Source organism: Protopterus annectens, chromosome 15.part0 (genome assembly GCF_019279795.1).
Source record: "Protopterus annectens isolate FY-2018-M chromosome 15.part0, PAN1.0, whole genome shotgun sequence".
NCBI classification, from domain to species: domain Eukaryota; kingdom Metazoa; phylum Chordata; order Ceratodontiformes; family Protopteridae; genus Protopterus; species Protopterus annectens.
Window position 1 is genome coordinate 25,729,061 of NC_056749.1, and position 22,515 is coordinate 25,751,575.

A 22,515-nucleotide genomic window follows, 5' to 3' on the forward strand; every position below is an offset into this window, starting at 1 on the left:
TGGTAATCAGTAACTGATATGTACTGTCATGTCACTGTCCATGTATTTGTGTTTAACACAGACTAGCAATCAGTATCTGGTATGTACTGTCATGTCATCGTCCATGTATTTGTGTTTAACGCAGACGGCAATCAGTATCTGGTATGTACTGTCATATCATCGTCCATGTATTTGGGTTTAACACAGACTGGTAATCAGTAACTGATATGTACTGTTATGTCACTGTCCATGGATTTGGGTTTAACATACACTAATAATCAGAAACTGATATGTACTGTCATGTCACTATCCATGTATTTGGGTTTAACACAGACTGTTAATCAGAAACTGATATGTACTGTTATGTCAGTATCCATGGATTTGGGTTTAAAACAGACTGGTAATCAGTAACTGATATGTACTGTCATGTCACTCTCCATGTATTTGGGGTTAACACAGACTGGTAATCAGTAACTGATATGTACTGTCATGTCACTCTCCATGTATTTGGGTTTAACACAGACTGGTAATCAGTAACTGATATGTACTGTCATGTCACTATCCATGTATTTGGGTTTAACACAGACATGTAATCAGTAACTGATATGTACTGTCATGTCACTCTTCATGTATTTGGGTTTAACACAGACTGGCAATCAGTAACTGATATGTACTGTCATGTTACTGTCCACATATTTGGGTTTAGCACAGACTGCTAATCAGTAATTGATATGTACTGTTATGTCACTCTCCATGTATTTGGGTTTAACACAGACTGGTAATCAGTAATTGATATGTACTTTTGTTACTGTCCATGTATTTGGGTGTAACACAGACTGGTAATCAGTACCTGACATGTAGTGTCATGCCACTATCCATGTATTTGGGTTTAACTCAGACTGAAAATCAGTAACTGACATGTAGTGTCATGCCACTGTCCATGTATTTGGGTTTAACACAGACTGGTAATCAGTAACTGATATGTACTGTCATGTCACTGTCCAGGTATTTGGGTTTAACACAGACTGGTAATCAGTAACTGATATGTACTGTCATGTCACTCTCCATGTATTTGGGTTTAACACAGACTGGCAATCAGTAACTGATATGTACTGTCGTGTTACTGTCCATGTATTTGAGTGTAACACAGACTGGTAATCAGTAACTGATATGTACTATCATGTCACTGTCCATGTATTTGGGTTTAACACAGACTGGTAATCAGTAACTGATATGTACTGTCATGTCACTGTCCGTGTATTTGGGTTTAACACAGACTGGTAATCAGTAACTGATATGTACGGTCATGTCACTATCCATGTATTTGGGTTTAACACAGACTGGTAATCAGTAACTGATATGTACTGCCCCCTCACTGTCCATGTGTTTGGGTCTAACACAGACCAGTTATCAGTAACTGATATGTACTGTCATGTTACTGCCCATGTATTTGGGTTTAACACAGACCAGTATGCAGTAACTGTTATGTACTGTCATGTCACTCTCCATGTATTTGGGATTAACACAGACTGGTAATCAGTAACTGATATGTACTGCCATGTCACTCTCCATGTATTTGGGATTAACACAGACTGGTAAACAGTAACTGATATGTACTGTCATGTCACTGTCCATGTATCTGGGTTTAACACAGACTGGTAATCAGTAACTGATATGTACTGTCATGTCACTGTCCATGCATTTGGGTGTAACACAGACTGGTAATCAGTAACTGATATGTACTGTCATGTCACTGTCCATGTATATGGGTTTAGCACAGACTGGTAATTAGTAACTGATATGTACTGTCATACCACTGTCCATGTATTTGGGTTTAACACAGACTGGTAATCAGTAACTGACATGTAGTGTCATGCCACTGTCCATGTATTTGGGTTTAACACAGACTGGTAATCAGTAACTGATATGTACAGTCATGTCACTGTCCATGTATTTGGGTTTAACACAGAATAGTAATCAGTAGCTGACATGTAGTGTCATGCCACTGTCCACGTATTTGGGTTTAACACAGACTGGTAATCAGTAACTGACATGTAGTGTCATGCCACTGTCCATGTATTTGGGTTTAACACAGACTGGTAATCAGTAACTGATATGTACTGTCATGTCACTGTCCATGCATTTGGGTGTAACACAGACTGGTAATCAGTAACTGATACGTACTGTCATGTTACTGTCCATGTATTTGGGTTTAGCACAGACTGCTAATCAGTAACTGATATGTACTGTTATGCCACTCTCCATGTATTTGGGTTTAACACAGACTGGTAATCAGTAACTGATATGTACTGTCATGTTACTGTCCATGTATTTGGGTTTAACACAGACTGGTAATCAGTAACTGATATGTACTATCATGTCACTGTCCATGTATTTGGGATTAACACAGACTGGTAATCAGTAACTGACATGTACTGTCATGTCACTGTCCATGTATTTGGGTGTAACACAGACTGGTAATCAGTAACTGTCATGTACTGTCATGCCACTGTCCATGTATTTGGGTTTAACACAGACTGGTAATCAGTAACTGATATGTACTGTCATGCCACTGTCCATGTATTTGGGTTTAACACAGACTGGTAATCAGTAACTGATATGTACTGTCATGTCACTGTCTGTGTATTTGGGTTTAACACAGACTGGTAATCAGTAACTGATATGTACTGTTATATCGCTGTCAATGGATTTGAGTTTAACATAGACTAATAATCAGTGACTGATATGTACTGTCATGTCACTATCCATGTCTTTGTGTTTAACACAGACCAGTAATCAGTAACTGATATGTACTGTCATGTCACTATCCATGTATTTGGGTTTAACACAGACTGTTAATCAGAAACTGATATGTACTGTCATGTCAATATCCATGGATTTGGGTTTAAAACAGACCGGTAATCAGTAAGCGATGTGCACTGTCATGTCACTGTCCATGTATTTTTTAACACAGACTGGTAATCTGTAACTGATATGTACTGTTATGTCACACTGCCCATGTATTTGGGATTAACACAGACTGGTAATCAGTGACTGATATGTACTGTCATGTCACACTGCCCATGTATTTGGGTTTAATACAAACTGGTAATCAGTAACTGATATGAACTATCATGTCACTATCCATGTATTTGAGTTTAACACAGACTGGTAATCAGTAACTGATATGTACTGTCATGTCACTCTCCATGTATTTGGGATTAACACAGACTGGTAATCAGTAACTGACATGTAGTGTCATGCCACTGTCCATGTATTTGGGTTTAACACAGACTGGTAATCAGTAACTGATACATACTATCGTGTTACTGTCCATGCATTTGGGTGTAACACAGACTGGTAATCAGTAACTGACATGTAGTGTCATGCCACTGTCCATGTATTTGGGTTTAACACAGACTGGCAATCAGTAACTGATATGTAATGTCGTGTTACTGTCCATGTATTTGAGTGTAATACAGACTGGTAATCAGTAACTGATATGTACTATCATGTCACTGTCCATGTATTTGGGTTTAACACAGATTGGTAATCAGTAACTGATATGTACTGTCATGTCACTGTCCGTGTATTTGGGTTTAACACAGACTGGTAATCAGTAACTGATATGTACTGTCATGTCAATGTACATATATCTGGGTTTAGCATAGAGCAGTAATCAGTAACTGACATGTACTGTCATGTCCCTATCCATGTATTTGGGTTTAACAGAGACATGTAATCAGTAACCGATATGTACTGTTATGTCACTGTCCATGTATTTGGGTTTAACACAGACAGGTAATCAGTAACTGATATATACTGCCCCCTCACTGTCCATGTGTTTGGGTCTAACACAGACCAGTTATCAGTAACTGATATGTACTGCTATGTTACTGCCCATGTATTTGGGTTTAACACAGACCAGTATGCAGTAACTGTTATGTACTGTCATGTCACTGTCCATGTATTTGGGTTTAACACAGACTGGTAATCAGTAACTGATATGTACTGTCATGTCACTGTCCGTGTATTTGGGTTTAACACAGACTGGTAATCAGTAACTGATATGTACTGTCATGTTGCTGTCCATGTATATGGGTTTAACACAGACTGTTAACCAGTAATGGAAATGTACTATCATGTCACTGTCTATGTATTTGGGTTAAACAAATACTGGTGATCAGTAACTAATATGTACGGTCATGTCACTGTCCATTTATTTGTGTTTAACACAGACAGGTAATCAGTAACTGATATATACTGTCATGTTACTGTCCATGTATTTGTGTTTAACAGAAACTGGTAATCAGTAACTGATATGTACTATCATATAACTGTCCATGTATTTGGGTTTAACACATACTGGTAATCAGTAAATATGTACTGTCATGTCACTGTCCATGTATTTGGGTTTAACACAGACTGGTAATCAGTACCTGATATTTACTGTCACCTCACTGTCCATGTACTTGTGTTTAACACAGACAGGTAATCAGTAACTGATATATACTGTCATGTCACTATCCATGTATTTGTGTTTAACACAGACTGGTAATCAGTAACTGATATGTACTGTCATGTCACTATCCATGTATTTGTGTTTAACACAGACTGGTAATCAGTAACTGATATGTACTGTCATATCACTGTCCATGTATTTAGATTTAACACAGACAGGTAATCAGTAACTGATATGTACTGTCCCCTCACTGTCCATGTGTTTGGCTCTAACACAGATTGATAATCAGTAACTGATATGTACTACCATGTTACTGCCCATGTATTTGGGTTTAACACAGACTGGTAATCAGTAACTGATATGTACTGTCATGTCACTGTCCATGTGTTTGGGTTTAACATAGACCAGAAATTAGTAACTGATATGTACTGTCATGTCACTGTCCATGCATTTGGGTGTAACACAGACTGGTAATCAGTAACTGATACGTACTGTCGTGTTACTGTCCATGTATTTGGGTGTAACACAGACTGGTAATCAGTAACTGATATGTACTGTCATGTCACTGTCCATGTATATGGGTTTAGCACAGACTGGTAATCAGTAACTGATATGTACTGTCATGCCACTGTCCATGTATTTGGGTTTAACACAGACTGGTAATCAGTAACTGACATGTAGTGTCATGCCACTGTCCATGTATTTGGGTTTAACACAGACTGGTAATCAGTAACTGATATGTACAGTCATGTCACTGTCCATGTATTTGGGTTTAACACAGAATAGTAATCAGTAACTGACATGTAGTGTCATGCCACTGTCCATGTATTTGGGTTTAACACAGACTGGTAATCAGTAACTGATACGTACTATCGTGTCACTCTCCATGTATTTGAGTTTAACACAGACTGGCAATCAGTAACTGATATGTACTGTCGTGTTACTGTCCATGTATTTGGGTTTAGCACAGACTGGTAATCAGTAACTGATATGTACTATCATGTCACTGTCCATGTATTTGGGATTAACACAGACTGGTAATCAGTAACTGACATGTACTGTCATGTCACTGTCCATGTATTTGGGTGTAACACAGACTGGTAATCAGTAACTGTCATGTACTGTCATGCCACTGTCCATGTATTTGGGTTTAACACAGACTGGTAATCAGTAACTGATATGTACTGTCATGCCACTGTCCATGTATTTGGGTTTAACACAGACTGGTAATCAGTAACTGATATGTACTGTCATGTCACTGTCTGTGTATTTGGGTTTAACACAGACTGGTAATCAGTAACTGATATGTACTGTTATATCGCTGTCCATGGATTTAGGTTTAACATAGACTAATAATCAGTGACTGATATGTACTGTCATGTCACTATCCATGTCTTTGTGTTTAACACAGACCATTAATCAGTAACTGATATGTACTGTCATGTCACTATCCATGTATTTGGGTTTAACACAGACTGTTAATCAGAAACTGATATGTACTGTCATGTCAATATCCATGGATTTGGGTTTAAAACAAACCGGTAATCAGTAAGCGATGTGCACTGTCATGTCACTGTCCATGTATTTTTTTTTAACACAGACTGGTAATCTGTAACTGATATGTACTGTTATGTCACACTGCCCATGTATTTGGGATTAACACAGACTGGCAATCAGTAACTGATATGTACTGTCATGTCACACTGCCCATGTATTTGGGTTTAACACAAACTGGTAATCAGTAACTGATATGAACTATAATGTCACTATCCATGTATTTGAGTTTAACACAGACTGGTAATCAGTAACTCATATGTACTGTCATGTCACTATCCATGTATTTGGGTTTAAGACAGACTGGTAATCAGTAACTGATATGTACTGTCATGTCACTCTCCATGTATTTGGGATTAACACAGACTGGTAATCAGTAACTGACATGTAGTGTCATGCCACTGTCCATGTATTTGGGTTTAACACAGACTGGTAATCAGTAACTGATACGTACTATTGTGTCACTGTCTATGCATTTGGGTGTAACACATACTGGTAATCAGTAACTGACATGTAGTGTCATGCCACTGTCCATGTATTTGGGTTTAACACAGACTGGTAATCAGTAACTGATATGTACTGTCATGTCACTCTCCATGTATTTGGGTTTAACACAGACTGGCAATCAGTAACTGATATGTAATGTCCTGTTACTGTCCATGTATTTGAGTGTAACACAGACTGGTAATCAGTAACTGATATGTACTATCATGTCACTGTCCATGTATTTGGGTTTAACACAGACTGGTAATCAGTAACTGATATGTACTGTCATGTCACTGTCCATGTATTTGGGTTTAACACAGACTGGTAATCAGTAACTGATATGTACTGTCATGTCAATGTACATATATCTGGGTTTAGCATAGAGCAGTAATCAGTAACTGACATGTACTGTCATGTCCCTATCCATGTATTTGGGTTTAACAGAGACATGTAATCAGTAACCGATATGTACTGTTATGTCACTGTCCATGTATTTGGGTTTAACACAGACAGGTAATCAGTAACTGATATGTACTGCCCCCTCACTGTCCATGTGTTTGGGTCTAACACAGACCAGTTATCAGTAACTGATATGTACTGCTATGTTACTGCCCATGTATTTGGGTTTAACACAGACCAGTATGCAGTAACTGTTATGTACTGTCATGTCACTGTCCATGTATTTGGGTTTAACACAGACTGGTAATCAGTAACTGATATGTACTGTCATGTCACTGTCCGTGTATTTGAGTTTAACACAGACTGGTAATCAGTAACTGATATGTACTGTCATGTTGCTGTCCATGTATATGGGTTTAACACAGACTGTTAATCAGTAATGGAAATGTACTATCATGTTACTGTCTATGTATTTGGGTTAAACAAATACTGGTGATCAGTAACTAATATGTACGGTCATGTCACTGTCCATTTATTTGTGTTTAACACAGACAGGTAATCAGTAACTGATATATACTGTCATGTTACTGTCCATGTATTTGTGTTTAACACAAACTGGTAATCAGTAACTGATATGTACTATCATATCACTGTCCATGTATTTGGGTTTAACACATACTGGTAATCAGTAAATATGTACTGTCATGTCACTGTCCATGTATTTGGGTTTAACACAGACTGGTAATCAGTACCTGATATTTACTGTCACCTCACTGTCCATGTACTTGTGTTTAACACAGGCAGGTAATCAGTAACTGATATATACTGTCATGTCACTATCCATGTATTTGTGTTTAACACAGACTGGTAATCAGTAACTGATATGTACTGTCATGTCACTATCCATGTATTTGTGTTTAACACAGACTGGTAATCAGTAACTGATATGTACTGTCATATCACTGTCCATGTATTTAGATTTAACACAGACAGGTAATCAGTAACTGATATGTACTGTCCCCTCACTGTCCATGTGTTTGGCTCTAACACAGATTGGTAATCAGTAAGTGATATGTACTACCATGTTACTGCCCATGTATTTGGGTTTAACACAGACTGGTAATCAGTAACTGATATGTACTGTTATGTCACTGTCCATGTGTTTGGGTTTAACATAGACCAGAAATTAGTAACTGATATGTACTGTCATGTCAATGTACATATATTTGGGGTTAACATAGAGCTGCAATCAGTAACTGACATGTACTGTCATGTCACTGTCCAGGTATTTCTCTTTAACAGAGACTGGTAATCAGTAACTGATATGTACTATCATGTCACTGTCCATGTATTTTCCTTTAACACAGATTGGTAATCATTAACTGATATATACTGTCATGACACTATCCATGTATTTGTGTATAACACAGAATGGTAATCAGTAAATGATATGTACTGTAATGTCACTATCCATGTATTTGTGTTTAACACAGACCGGTAATCAGTAACTGATATGTACTGTCATGTCACTGTCCATGTGTTTGTGTTTAACACAGACTGGTAATCAGTAACTGATATGTACCATCATGTCACTGTCCATATATTTGGGTTTAACACACACCAGTAATCAGTAACTGATATGTACTGTCATGTCACTGTCCATGAGTTTGGGTTTAAGACAGACTTGTAATCAGTAACTGATATGTACTATTGTGTCACTATCCATGTATTTGGGTTTAACACAGACTGGTATTCAGTAAATGATATGTACTGTCATGTCACTGTCCATGTATTTGTGTTTAACACAGACCGCAATCAGTAACTGATATGTACTATCATGTTACTGTCCATGTGCTTGTGTTTAACACAGACCAGTAATCAGTAACTGATATGTACTGTCATGTCACTGTCCATGTATTTGGGTTTAACACTGACCAGAAATCAGTAACTGTTATGTACTGTCATGTCACCACCCATGTATTTGTGTTTAACACAGACAGGTAATCAGTAAACTGATATGTACTGTCAAGTCACTGTCCATGTGTTTGTGTTTAACACAGATGGGTAATCAGTAACTGGTATGTACTGTCATTTCACTGTGCATGTATTTGTGTTTAATACAGACTGGCAATCAGTAACTGATATGTACTATGTCGTGTTACTGCCCATGTGTTTGTGTTTAACACAGAACAGTAATCAGTAACTGATATGTACTGTCATGTAAGTATCCATGTATTTGGGTTTAATATAGACTAACTGATATAAAATTCGTCAGCGTCACCGTCCAGGTATTTGGGTTTAACACAGACTGGTAATCAGTAACTGATATGTACCGTCAGCACAATTCTCCATTGATGCTTTCGTGTTGTTTGCTTTGGAGAGAGGGCGTGTTTCTTACCCGAGTACTTGAGATGTCAGGGGGCAGCACCTGCTGGGATAGATATATTTGCCCTTGATGGGGGAGGGGGGGGAGAAGTTTGCACCGAACCTATTAGCTAGGGGATGCTGGCAATGTCCGTGGGTTTGGTGTGGCTTTTGTCATTTTGACTAATTCTTGATAATATCTGGGAATTCCCCACCCAGGTTCCTAACATAACCAAAGAAAGCCTTGTGATTATAGAGCTCTCCCTCTATTGTATAGTTTGTTTATGGTTGGTGTCCACCAGACAGGACGCCTGCCTTTGGAGGATTGGGTCTTGGGTTTTATTTGGGATTGCATGCTCCATGCATTCCTGAAGGTATTCATAGAATGTGTTCATAAAGGATTCTGGCGGTCTGGGTCATATTTTCTTTCCATACAGGCCCAGGGGGCTTTGAAGGATTCCACCTTCAGTTTTGAGGGAGTGTGAAATTTGCTTTAGAGAAGTTTTCACTGTGGTTTTCTGGACAGGGGTGGGGTCGGGATGCAAATATCCAGTGAGATTAGTTTATGGTCTGATCTTACCAGTGAGGGATACAGCTTCCTTGGTCTGGGAGCATAGAGTCCCCATGTTGGTGATGATCAGGTCCAGTATGTTTTCCCCTCTGTGGGAGTGGAACACGCTGTTCCATAGCATTTGAGTTTATAAACTCCTAGGAACCTTGGCTAAAGGTGTTGGAGCTAGAGTAATGCCCCCAGCTCTATGTTTGGTAGTTGTGTCACTGTAATTGATTGTCAAGCAGTTGTCAATTGTCAAAGTAACTGATATGTACTGTCGTGGTTTCTGTCCATATATTTATGGGTTTAAATACAGACTGGTAATCAGTAACTGATATGTACCCGTCGCGTCAATGTACATATATTTGGCTCTTAGCATAGAGCAGTAATCGTAACTGATATGTAACTATCATGTCACTGTCCATGGCTAGGGTTTCAATACAGACTGGTAATCAGTAACTGATATGTACTGTCACCTCAGTGTCCATGTATTTGGTTAACACAGACTGGTAATCAGTAACTGATATAAAAATTTCGTCGTCACTCGCCCATGTATTTGGGTTTAACACAGACCAGTATGCAGTAAACCTATAATGCACTGCCTGCTGTCCATGTATTTGGATGTAACACAGACCAGTAATCAGTAACTGATATGTACCTGTCATGTCACTGTCCATGTATTTCTGTGTTTAAATACAGACTAGCAATCAGTATCTGGTATGTACCCGTCAGTATGTCATTGTCAATGTGTTTGTGGTTAATCATTGACGGCAATCAAAAACTGATATGTGTGTAAAATTCGTCACCCTCAGTGTCCATGTATTTGGGTTTAAATAGACTGGTAATCAGTAACTGATATGTACCGTCACCCTCAGTAACCATGTATCTGGCTTAACACTAGACTGGTAATCAGTAAATGATATAAAATTGTCATGTCACTGTCCATGTATTTGTAAGGCTTAAATAATAGACCAGTAATCAGTATCTGTATAAAATTGTCATGTCATTGTCAATGTGTTTGTAGTTTAACACAGACAGCAATCAGTAACTGATATGTACCCGTCACCCCAGTGTCCATGTATTTGGGTTTAACATGACTGGTAATCAGTAACTGATGTACTGTCATGCTACCGTCCATGTATTTGCAAGCCACCACAGACTAGCAATCAGTATCTGGTATGTAAATTGTCATGTCATCGCCCATGTATTTGTGTTTAACGCAGACGGGCAATCAGTATCTGGTATAAAATTGTCATATCATCAGCCCATGTATTTGGGTTTAACATGTGACTGGTAATCAGTAACTGATATGTACTGTTATGTCACTGTCCATGGATTTGGGTTTAACATACACTAATAATCAGGAAACGATATAAAATTGTCATGTCAATACTATCCATGTATTTGGGTTTAAATATAGACTGTTAATCAGAAACCGATATGTACTGTTATGTCAGTATCCATGGATTTGGGTTTAAATAGACTGGTAATCAGTAACTGATATGTACCGTCAGCGTCACTCTCCATGTATTTGGGGTTAACACAGACTGGTAATCAAAAAACTGATATGTACCTCGTCATGTCACTTCCATGTATTTGGGTTTAACATGACTGGTAATCAGTAACTGATGTACCGTCATGTCACTATCCATGTATTTGGTTTAACACAGACATGTAATCAGGTAACTGATATGTACCCGTCATAACAATTCTTCATGTATTTGGGTTTAACACAGACTATAACTAGTAACTGATATGTACCGTCATGTTACTGTCCACATATTTGGGTTTAGTACAGACTACAATCAGTACTGATATGTACCTGCCATGTCACCTCCATGTATTTGGGTTTAACATTGACCGGCAATCGCAATTGATATGTACCTCGCAGCTACTGTCCATGCATTTGGGGTGTAAATACAGACTGGTAATCAGTACTGACATGTAGTGTCAGCGCCACTCATCCATGTATTTGGGGTTTCAACCTTGTGACCAAAATCAGTAACTGACATGTAGTGTCATGCCACCGTCCATGTATTTGGGTTTAACACAGACTGGTAATCGTAACTGATATGTACCGTCATGTCAAATGTCCAGGTATTTGGTTGAAACACAGACTGGTAATCAGTAACCGATATGTACCGTCATGTCACCTCCACGTATTTGGCTTAACACAGGACTGGCAATCAGTAACTGATATGTACCCGTCGTTACCGTCCATGTATTTGAGTGTAACATAGACTGGTAATCAGTAACTGATATGTACTATCATGTCACTGTCCATGTATTTGGGTTTAACACAGACTGGTAATCAGTAACTGATATGTAATTAAGTCATGTCACTGTCCGCGGTATTTGGGTTTAACACAGACTGGTAATCAGTAACTGATATGTACGGTCATGTCACTCATCCATGTATTTGGGTTTAACACAGACTGGTAATCAGTAACTGATATAAAATTGCCCCCTCACCGTCCATGTGTTTGGGTCTAACACAGACCACAGTTATCAGTAACTGATATGTACCGTCATGTTACTGCTCATGTATTTGGGTTTAAATACAGACCAGTATGCAGTAACTATGTACCGTCATGTCACCTACGTATTTGGGATTAACACAGACTGGTAATCAGTAACTGATATGTACTCGCCATGTCACCTCCCATGTATTTGGATTAACACAGACCGTAAACAGTAACTGATATGTACCCGTCATGTCACTGTCCATGTATCTGGGCTTAACACAGACCGGTAATCAGTAAACTGATATGTACTGTCGTCACCGTCCATGCATTTGGGTGTAACACAGACCGGTAATCAGTAACCGATATGTGTACCGTCATGTCACTGTCCATGGCGGCCAGCACAGACTGGTAATTGTGCAACCATAAAATTCGTCATACCACCATCCATGTATTTCGGGTTTAACACAGACTGGTAATCAGTAACTGACATAGTAGTGTCGCGCCACCCGTCCATTTGGGTTTAACACAGACTGGTAATCAGTAAATTGATATGTACAGTCATGTCAATGTCCCATGTATTTGGGTTTAACACAGAATAGTAATCAGTAGCTGACATGTAGTGTCAGCGCCACCGTCCACGACGGCTTGAACACAGACTGGTAATCAGTAACTGACATGTAGTGTCATGCCACTGTCCATGCATTGGCTTAACACAGACTGGTAATCAGTAACTGATATAAAATTCGTCAGCGTCACCGTCCATGCATCGGGTGTAACATTAGACTGGTAATCATAACTGATAATACCGTCATGTTACTGTCCATGTATCAGGTTTAGCACAGACTGCTAATCATCAGTAAACCGGATATGTACTGTTATGCCACTCTCCATGTATTTGTGTTTAACAAAGACTGGTAATCAGTAACTGATAGTGTACCCGTCAGCGTTACTGTCCATGTATTTGGGTTTAAATACAGACCGGCACCAAAGCAACCGACAAGGCACCAATGTCCCCGTCCATGTATTGGGATTAACACAGACTGGTAATCAGTAACTGGATATGTACCGTCAGCGTCACCGTCCATGCATTTAAAAAATCACCAGACCGGTAATCGCAACTGTCATGTACCGTCATGCCACCGTCCGCGATTTGGGTTTGGGCATAGACTGCACCCAGTAACTGATATAAAATGTCGTCGTCCATGTATCGCCTTTAATACAGACTGGTAATCAGTAACCGATATGTACTGTCATGTCACTGTCTTCATGTATTTGGGTTTAACCACAGACCGGTAATCAGTAACCGATATGCAAAATTCGTTATATCAGCTTTGTCAATGGATTTGAGTTTAACATAGACTAATAATCAGTGACCGATATAAATGCTGTCACTATCTGCGTCTGCAGTTTAACAGCAGACCAGGTAATCGCAACTGATATGTACTGTCATGTCACTATCCATGTATTTGGGTTTAAATACAGACTGTTAATCAGAAACTGGATATGTACTGTCATGTCAATATCCATGGATTTGGGTTGTTCAACCGTAATCAGTAGCATGTGTAATCGTCATGTCACTCGTCCATGTATTTTTTAAATACAGACTGGTAATCTGTAACTGATATGTACCGTTATAGTCACACCGCCCATGTATTTGGATTAACACAGACCGGTAATCAGTGACTGATATAAAAATTCGTCATGTCACACCGCCCATGTATTTGGGTTTAATACAAACTGGTAATCGTAACTGATATGAACTATCATGTCACTATCCATGTATTTTGAGTTTAACACAGACTGGTAATCAGTAATCGATATGTACCTCGTCAGCGTCACGGCGTATTTGGGATTAAATACAGACTGGTAATCGCAACTGGACATGTATCATGCCACTGTCCATGTATTTGGGTTTAACATTAGACTGCACCGCAACGATACGCACCATCGCGGTTACTGTCCATGCATTTGGGTGTAAATAATAGACTGGTAATCAGTAACTGACATGTAGTGTCATGCCACTGTCCATGTATTTGGGTTTAACACAGACCGGCAATCAGTAACTGATATGTAATGTCGCAGGCTCGTCCATGTATTTGAGGTAATACAGACCGGTAATCAGTAACCGATATGTACCTATCATACAATTGTCCATGTATTGGGTTTAACACAGATTGGTAACCGTACCGATATGTAAAATTCGTCATGTCACCGTCCGTAGGTATTTGGGCTTAATACAGACTGGTAATCAGTAACTGTTACATGTGTATTGTTGCACAATGTACATATATTCAGTCAGTTATAGAGCAGTAATCAGTAACTGACATGTACTGGGGTCATGTCCCTATCCATTTGGGTTTAATAGAGACATGCAATCAGCAACCCATATAAAATTGTTATGTCACCGTCCATGTATTTGGGTTTAACACAGATATGTAATCAGTAACTGATATATACCGCCCCCACTGTCCATGTGTTTGGTCTAACATAGACCAGTTATCAGTAACTGATACTGCTATGTTACTGCCCATGTATTTGGGTTTAACACAGACCAAGGTAATCAGTAACTGATATGGGCATTTTTGGTTCCCTTGTTTGTGGGTTTAACACCCGAAAGGGGGAACCCCTTTTAAAAAAATTTTGTATGCCCTTTTTATTGTATTTGGGTTTTTAAAATAACGGTAACCCGTAAATGGGTTATCCCCCTGTTTCTTTGGGGTTTTTTAAAGGGGCTTTTTTCCACTTTTATTAAGTAAAACCCTTTTGGGTTTGGTTTTCCACCCATTTAAAATTAATTTTGTACTTTGTTATTTTTTTCTGGCCTTTTAACCTTTCAGGAATAAAAACCAAAATCTCCAAACCACTATCGATTTTTTTCCCGGAGCAATGGTTGGGTTTTTCCCCGGGCCCCGGGTTTTTGGGGTTTAAAAAATTCTGGGTTTGGAATCATCCCCCAAAAATTTTCCAAATTTTTTAGGGTGAGTTTTAAAGGGGCCAGTTAACTGATTTTTCTGAGGGGCAAAAAAGTTTTTAACCCCGGTTGGGCAAAAGGAATAAATCAGGGGCCCGGGCCCAAATTTTGACCAAGGATTCCACCTTTTGGGGAATTTGGTTTTTTTTCCAAAGATATGGCACTGTTTAGCCTTTACCTTTGGGAACCCTTTTGGGTTTTTTACCCCGCAGGTTTTCTGGAAATAATCCCAAAAGGATTGGGGTTTTGGGCCAAATTGGGAAAAGAATACCTTGGGGGTCCAGATTGAACCCCTTTAATTGGTTTTGGGCTACAAAAGTTTTCCCAACCCTGTGGGTTTGTCCTGGGGCCCTTTGCAACCAAATTTTTCTGTTTAATTTTAACTGGGGGTTTTCAAAGGGATGAAATACAACTTTTTTGGGGTTTAGGGTTGACCATTCTCCCGGCAACCTTGGGGCTGTTTCAAAAAAACCCTTTAGGTTTTTCCCCAAGGGAAATTGTAGGTCCCCCTTTTATTTTGGGGTCCAAGACCCTTTAATTTTAGAAATATAGGGAGGGAACCCGGGTTTGAGGCCCCCTTGTAAAACTGGTTTTTGGGTCTACCTGGTCAGGAAAAATGTTTTTGTTTTTGGTCCTTGGGGCCCGTTTCACCTACAAAAGTTTTAAATTTTTGCTGGTTTTTTAGTTCTTTTAAATCGAGAAAAACAAGCTGTGGGTAGTACCTTTTGGTTTTTCCAAACCCTTTTGTTCAATTTTTGGGGGGGGTACTTTTTTTTTAAGAAATCAAAACCCCGGTTTAAAAAAGGTTTGTTACTGTCCTTCAAAAGCTGGAAGGAAAAGCTGTAGGTTTTTTAATACTTTTTTTGAGGTCCTTCCTTTTATTTTTTTTGCAGCCCTCCTTTTAGGGATGGGGTTTTTTATTTGTTTCCCCAGGATCCTTAGGATTTTTTGTTTTTTTGGGAAAATACCTCTTTGGGGTTAAAAGGTTTTAAAGGCTGGAGTTTGAACAGGGAGTTTTTGTTTTGGGTTTGGCCTCTTTAGTTTTAAATTTAGGAACCTTTGGGCCCCCTTTGGGGCTGGTTTTTTGCTTTTTGGGTAACAATAATGGTTTGGGGTAACCCCTTTTTCCATGTTTTTTCCTTTTGGTAAAAGGTAATAAACCCGTCAGTTTTAATGTTTCCCAAAAGTTTTGTGTTGGGAAAACCCTTTTTGGGGAACTTTCTAATATTGAAAATTCCCCCCAAGGGTTTTAAATAAACTTTTAAAAAAAACTGTTGGGGTTTTCCAGGGGTTTTTTTTTTGCCAAATTTTCTCCAAAAATGGTTTAGGGAATTTTTGAGTCATTTTTTGCTTATCCCGGATCCCTGTGGGTTTTTTCTTGAGCCTTCCTTCATTGTAAAGTTTTTTTAATTTCCAAAAAGGGGCAGGTGCCCGAATTCTTTTTTTATTTGGGAAGGGATTGGGTCCTTTTAAAAACCAATTTCTAAATTTTTTAAAAGGGTTCTTTTCCAATTTTTGGTATTTTTATAGGTCCAAGGGAGGGGGTTTTTTGGGAATGGTAAACCAAGTTTGTTCCAAGGATTTAGGGTTTAAAAAAATCTGGAATTTTTCTTGTTGGAGGACCCAGTCTTTGTTTGGGTAATCCCTATAATGAAGGACTGTCATATTTTCCTGTTTTTAGCCTGGGGGAAAAAGGTCTGTAGCACCCATTTAAAAGTTAGGGTTTTTCCCAACTGTTATGCCCCATGGTTTTTTCTTTGTTTCCGTTTTGTTTTTTTTGAGGTGTGGGTTTTTCCGTAATTTTTTTTAACCCCCCTTTTTTGTGGTTTAGGTTTGGGTTTTGCGGGGAATGAGGTAAACTGGTGTGGCCTTTCCCCCTGACCCTTTTTCCAGGTTTTTTGGGTTAAAACTTTTAATCTCAAGGGATTCTGGTGGTTTTTGGGGGGGGAAAACTTCTGGCTGGGGGGTAACATTTCTTGTTAGTTTCCCCCTCCCTTGAAAAACCCATGTGGTTTGGGTTTTTAAATTGAAAAAGGGCAATGGGGGCAAGGACTCAAATTTTTTAAAGGGAATTTTTTGCGGGTTAAAAAGTCCAGGTAATTAAAGCAAAGTCATCAAAATGACAAAAATGAATTTTTTTTAATGAAACCAAAAAACTTTAAACCCAATTTTTGGGAAAAGGGGTCCCCCTTTTCTGCCATTTTTGGGTTAGATTTAAGGTCAAGGGGAAACCCGGTACCCAAAAAATTCAACCCCTTTTTTATTATCCAAAGGTTTAATTTAGGCATTCAAAACCCGGATGGAACCCAAAAACTGAAGGGGGGAAGTTGCCTTTAGGACCCTGAATTCTTTTTAATGGTGGCCCCGTCTTAAACCCGAAATGTACCTTTTTGTTCAGCCTGGGTAAACCCAGTTAACTGAAATGTTAAAACCCCAAACGTACAGGTTTTTAAACTGTGAACCCTGTTTAACAAAAAAATGGCTTTTTTAAAAAGGGTTATGGTTTTTGTTTTTGGGGCCCGTTTGCTTTTTTCCGGGTTTGAGGCCCTGGAACAGTTTTTTTAAGCCAAAATTTTTGGTGAAGTGTTTTTTGCGGTAGGCCTTTAACCAGAAAATTTTTGAAAGGGGGCCCCCTTTTCCCCCCCGGGGTGGTTTCAAGTTAAATGGTTTAAAAAACTTAAACCCTTTAATTTTATTTGTTGCATCCCCCAACACAGTTTAATTTTTTAAAGGGGGGTTTTCCCGTTCTGAACCCGTTTTAACAAATTTTTTAAAAACCCCAATTAGCTGGAAGGGGTTAAACTATTTGGAAAAAGCAGAATAAAAAAATTGGGTTTTTAAATTTGGGGTAGGAAGGAAAAAATGTAAAAAAGTGCTTTTTTTTTTTAAAATGGGAAATTTGGAGAAAGGAACTTTAAATAATGTTTTGGTCTTTAAATGCCCCCGACAAAAGGGAATTTCCTTTTGGTGAAACAAAAATTTTTAAAAGGAAGCAAAGCACCCAATTTTCACTTCCAAAAGGGGGGGTCCCGAAAATGTTTTAAATGAAATTAGCCTTTAAAAAATTTTAAAACCCGCCCCAAAAAAAGAACAAGATTTAAAAAAAAAAAACCCAAAGATCTTTTAAAAAAAAGTGGACCCAATTTTAGTTTAAAAAACAGTTAAATAGCAGGCATTAAGTTTTAACCAAAAAAAAACTAAAAATAGGGAACAAGTTTAAAATTTTACCCCCAAAATGGACCCAACCCCTTAAAAAGAAAATAACTTCCTTGGAACCCAAAAATTTAAACCGAACAGTTTTTTGGGAAAGAAACTGAACCCCCAAAAGGGTTAACTTTTTAGTAAATGACCCATTTTTCCAAAACCCAAACAACCACAAACCTTTTTTTTAAAACCCAAATGGGCCCCAAGTGCTTAACAAAAGACAAAATAGCCCTACAACTTTTAAATTCAAATTACTTTAAAAAAAGCAGAAAAACAATTTAAAAACTTTTAGCCTTAAAAAAAGTTTTAAAAACAAACCCCGAAAAAGTTGAACCCGACAAATTTTAAAAAAACAAAACAGGTTAAAAAAAGGGGGAACAGTTAAAAATCACACAAGGGGAAAAACCGAAAAAACCCAGTCAAATGGTATTAAAAAACCCCCAAAAAATGCAAAAAAAAACCCGGATCTTAATGTAAAATTTTTGGCCTAAGCCAAAGGCAAAACCCAAAAGACTTTTGGGAAATTAAACCAGACATTTGAAAAAAATTTAAAGAACCTTAGGGGCCTTGTTCTGTATCCCGGGGTTGGAATTTCAAAAATTCCCCGCCAAAAAAAAAAAAAAAAAAAAAAAACCAAAAAAAAAAAAAAAAAAAAAAAAAAAAAAAAAAAAAAAAAAAAAAAAAAAGGAAAAAAAAAAAAAAAAATATAAAAAAAAAAAAAAAAAAAAAAAAAAAAAAAAAAAAAAAATAAAATTAATAATTTTTTTTTTTTTTTATTTTTTTTTTTTTTTTTTTTCTTTTTTTTTTATTTTTTTTTTTTTGTTTGTTTGGGTTTTTTTTTTTTTTTTTTTTTTTTTTACCCCTCAAAAACAAATTCCTTTTTCCCCCCAATTTTGGAAAAATTTTTCCTTTTTTGAATTGGGTTTTTAACCAAACCAAGGAAAAAAAGTCCCTTTTTTTAAAATATTTGTGCCCCTTCAGAAAAAAACCAAAAAAAAGGCCCTTTTTTCCAAACAAACACTAAGGGAAAATTTTGCAATCAGTAACTGACATGTACTGTCATGTCACTGTCCAGGTATTTCTCTTTAACAGAGACTGGTAATCAGTAACTGATATGTACTATCATGTCACTGTCCATGTATTTTCCTTTAACACAGATTGGTAATCATTAACTGATATATACTGTCATGACACTATCCATGTATTTGTGTATAACACAGAATGGTAATCAGTAAATGATATGTACTGTAATGTCACTATCCATGTATTTGTGTTTAACACAGACCGGTAATCAGTAACTGATATGTACTGTCATGTCACTGTCCATGTGTTTGTGTTTAACACAGACTGGTAATCAGTAACTGATATGTACCATCATGTCACTGTCCATATATTTGGGTTTAACACACACCAGTAATCAGTAACTGATATGTACTGTCATGTCACTGTCCATGAGTTTGGGTTTAAGACAGACTTGTAATCAGTAACTGATATGTACTATTGTGTCACTATCCATGTATTTGGGTTTAACACAGACTGGTATTCAGTAAATGATATGTACTGTCATGTCACTGTCCATGTATTTGTGTTTAACACAGACCGCAATCAGTAACTGATATGTACTATCATGTTACTGTCCATGTGCTTGTGTTTAACACAGACCAGTAATCAGTAACTGATATGTACTGTCATGTCACTGTCCATGTATTTGGGTTTAACACTGACCAGAAATCAGTAACTGTTATGTACTGTCATGTCACCACCCATGTATTTGTGTTTAACACAGACAGGTAATCAGTAAACTGATATGTACTGTCAAGTCACTGTCCATGTGTTTGTGTTTAACACAGATGGGTAATCAGTAACTGGTATGTACTGTCATTTCACTGTGCATGTATTTGTGTTTAATACAGACTGGCAATCAGTAACTGATATGTACTATCGTGTTACTGCCCATGTGTTTGTGTTTAACACAGAACAGTAATCAGTAACTGATATGTACTGTCATGTAAGTATCCATGTATTTGGGTTTAATATAGACTGGTAATCAGTAATGGATATAGGTTCATAGGTTCATAGGTTCATACTAGGCTATCTGCCCTAGGGCATTTATAAGCCTAGCCAGAGTGTGTTTGGCTTTCGCCACCCATTTTAAATTAATTTTGCTATGCCCTTTTTCGAGGTTAGTATACTGTGCCTCTGTTTAACAGTGACACAGAAGTGATACCAGGGGTAAACCTACGATCTCCCATCCACTCATCAAGATTCCTCTTGAAGAGAGTCAATGAGGGACTCTGCTTAACCTGGACTGGGATTTTATTCCAGAGTGAAGGGAGCCTCTGGGTTATGAATCTGTCCCTCCAGCATGTCCTATTTATTTCAGTGCTGAGGTTCAAGTCTCTCGAGCGCATAGCTCGATGGGATTTGGATTTTCTGAGGTGCAGCATGTCCATTAATTCCAGGTTGGACATGGCTTTATAAATCAGGCACAGATCGCCTCTGAGCAGGCAGTATGCCACTGAGTAGAGCTGGAGTTTCTTTAACCAGGCAGCATATGGCATCTGTTTGAGCCCTTTGATCCTCTTGGTGAGGTACTTTTGGGGTCTTTCCAGTTGCTGCAGGTGTCTGGTAAGGTACATCCCAAAAGGGGCATTGTACTCAATTATGGGCCTGATGAGGGATGAGTAAAGAGGCACGATGACCTCCCCTGATCTAGATGTGAATCCCTTCATGATTAGGTGGGCTATATAAAATGTTTTTCTAACCACTTTGGCCATGTGGTTGTCAAATGAGAGATTGCTATCATCTTGGGTCCCCAGGTCCCTAATTACTTCTTCTGTACTTAATGGATTACCACCTATGTGGTAATTTGTGGCACTTTGTTTTTGCCAAAGGGGATGACTATACACTTTTTGGCGTTTAGCTTGAGGCCATGGCTCTGGCACCAGTTGTCTGTTTCTATGAGGCCCTTTTGGATGATGTTTGTGTTGGCTGGAGAGTCGATTATGGTGCCCAGTTTGCAGTCATCTGCGAACTTGGTCAGCCACAGTCCTTCCGTGTTGTCCTGTACCTCCGAGAAATATATACCGAACAAGAGAGGTCCCAGGACTGAGCCTTGTGGGACGCCACTTGTAACTGGTTTGGAGTCTGACATGGCTCCAGCAATTCTAACCATGTGGGTTCTGTCCTTGAGCCAGTTTGCAACCCATCTAGTGACATAGGGGTTTATATTTAAGCTGGTGAGCTTATCTATAATGCCCGAGTGGGGTACTGTATCGAAGGCTTTTGTGTGGTCCAGGTAGGCTGTGTGGACCACCTTCTCCTCGTCAATGGCCTTGGTGACTGTTTCAAAGAAATCAACCAGGTTTAAGAGGCAGGATCTGTCCTTAACAAAGCCGAACTTGGAAGGATCCAGTGTCTGTAGGTCCCCAATATCTTTATTTATGAGGTCCATGATGATCCTTTCCATAGCTTTGCAGACCAAGCTAGTCAGGCTTATGGGGTGATAGTTTCCAGGATCCGTTGAGGCACCACCTTTGTTGAGAGGGACCACTGTTGCTGTATGCCACTCTTTGGGTACATATCCTGTAGTAAGGCTGAGATTGAACAGTAGTTTTATGTTTGGGTTTAGCTCTTCTTGGAGTTCATGTAGGATTCAGCCTGGGACACCGTCTGGTCCCATTGATGCTGTGTTTTTTGCTTTGGAGATGGCGGCTCTTACCTGAGCATCTGAGATGTCATGGGGGCAGCTCTCTGCTGGGATAGATATTTTCCTTTTTGGTGGGGGGGGGGAGAAGTTTGCGCTGAACCTGTCAGCTAGGATGTTGGCAATGTCTGTGGGTTCGGTGTACTTTTTGTCATTTTTGACTAATTCTGAGCATATCTGAGAATTCCCACCCAGGTTCCTAACATAACTAAAGAAAGCCTTGTGATTATCCTTAGTGTCCTGTGCAATTTTTCTCTCGAAGCTGGCCTTAGACGATTTTATGAGTGCCCGTAGTTTTTTGCTAATACTGATCAGAGATGCCTTCCCTTTTTGGGATTTTGCTCTATCATGTAGCAGCTTCCTCCTTCTATT